Source organism: Hipposideros armiger, unplaced genomic scaffold (genome assembly GCF_001890085.2).
Source record: "Hipposideros armiger isolate ML-2016 unplaced genomic scaffold, ASM189008v1 scaffold_404, whole genome shotgun sequence".
Taxonomy (NCBI): Eukaryota; Metazoa; Chordata; class Mammalia; order Chiroptera; family Hipposideridae; genus Hipposideros; species Hipposideros armiger.
In genome coordinates, this window is record NW_017731754.1 from 1,078,877 (window position 1) to 1,081,075 (window position 2,199).

A 2,199-nucleotide genomic window follows, 5' to 3' on the forward strand; every position below is an offset into this window, starting at 1 on the left:
CCTGGTCTGAATCCCAACCCTGTCTCTTCCTGATAATTTATTTGTTCTTGTCTGAACTTCAGGCTCTGAGTGAGAAAAAAGCAGCAGGACCAGGTGGGAACACCATCAGCTTTAGAATCGGACAGACGTGAGCTTGATTCTGCCCTTGCTATAGTCTGAGTTAACGCTCTCCAAACCTTGTTTGTTTGTTTTTTTTCTATTAAAAATAGGCATACCAGTTAAATGAGATGAAGTGTGTAAAATGTCTGGGACGTTCTAGTTTCTATCCCACCAAAATAGGTCAGAGCTAAGGAAGTGAAAAAAAAACCAAATAAACAACTATTCTGCCTACCAATATGATGTAGGAGAAAGAGGGAGAGAAGGTGGAAAGGATTTGGGAGTAAAAGAGAATGTCAAGTTTTATTTAGGACATGGGATGAGAAGGCTCTGAGCTGCTCCTTGAATGAGCAGATACAAGCATTCATTAACTTTGGGGAGGTCTGTATTTGGGGTACCTTTGCTACTGCAACCACAACTACTCCAATATCAATAACTGGAGTGGGGCAGTTGAGATTGCCCAAGGAGAGTTTGTAAATGAGAAGAGGAGAGTGATTTGGGCAGAGCCCTGTGGAATGCCGATATGGAGGGAGTGAACAGAGAGCAAGAACCCACCCAGGCGTCTGAGCAGTGGGCTTTGGGGTCTCACAGAAGCCAAGGGACAAAAGTGCTTCAAGAAGGAGGAAGAGTTTAATAACATGAACGGCTGCTAGGAAGTCAACGATGAACCAAGTCTTCTTGATCGGATTTAGTGAAAAGGAGGCCTTTAAGGATCTTGTGTAGACGGTCTTAGGGGAGTGGTGAATACGAGCTATGTTGTGCTGACTGAGAAGTGAGAGTGCGGGGACAAGTGGTGATGGTGCCCAGAGGGGGGATTGGTTGTAGGAAAATGTACCTTCTTCCTTCATCTTCATTTCTTTTCTCTTTTTAGTCTCCTTTCCTTTATTCCTTCCTTTTATTCCTCCTTTGAGTACAGAGACATAAGCATGCTTAAATTCTAATGAGAAAAGAAATTGAAGATACAGGTAAATAATTTCCGAAACTCTTACCTACTGCCCAGGTGGCTTTCTCATATAACCAATAAATTGCCAATCAAATAGCTCTATCTGGATGTCCCTTGGTGCTTGAAGTTCAACTTGCCTAAAACTGATTTTCCTCTTTTTTTTTTTTNGGAAACGTTCTATATCTGCACAGTCCGGTGTTAGTCACAAGCCACATGTGGCTATTGAATACTTGAAACTTGGTCATGAGGAACATAATTTTCATTTTATTTCATTTTAATTAATTTAAATTTAAGTAGCCACATGTGGCTAATGGCTACCATATAGGACAGTGCAAGTATACACATAGACTAGGTATTAATGCTTTAAGATAGAAAGATGAACATGATTTGACTTTTCTCTCAAAATGCCTGCAAAGTAATGGGAGAAATAAAATGTATACATAATTTTACATCAAATCCCAATCAAAGTGGTATGGAACTTAATAAGGTAGAAAATTCATATGGAAGAAAAATGCCCCCATATAGCCAAGATAATTCTGAAGAGAAACAAGGTGAGAGGAGAGAAGAGGTAAGATTTATCCTACCAAGAATCAAGACTTATAAAACTATCATAATTAACCGTGAAATATTAGCATGGAGGTAGACAAATGGAGCGGTAGAACAGAATGAAGAGCCCAGGAACACATTCATGCAGGGGGTTTTTTTGTTGTTGTTTTTTGTTTTTTTTTTTTTAGCGAGATGCAAAAAGCAGAAGCTATAAAGAAAAAGGATACATTTACTGCATCAGAATTTAAGCTTTTTGTGGTCACCATGATACTATAAACAGACTGAAAAGACAAGCCACAGAAGATAGAACATAACAAGCTGATAAAGGACCAGAATGCACAAAAACACAAATAACTTCCCAAAAACTCAATATGAAAAACAATAAGTAATGAAGAGCACATAAGCACGGGATATAAAGAGGCAGCTTGCAGAGGATGAAGCCTGAATAGTGAATAAACGTGTAAAATGTGTTCAATCTGACTAAATCAGGGACCTGTAAACCGGAACACTGAGGCGCATCTTATACCCCGAGTGTCTGCTAACGTGCTTGAGTCTAACAAGCCCAGGTGTTGGCGTGGATGTGGGTAATCTCTTATGTTGCCTGCAGGATGCAA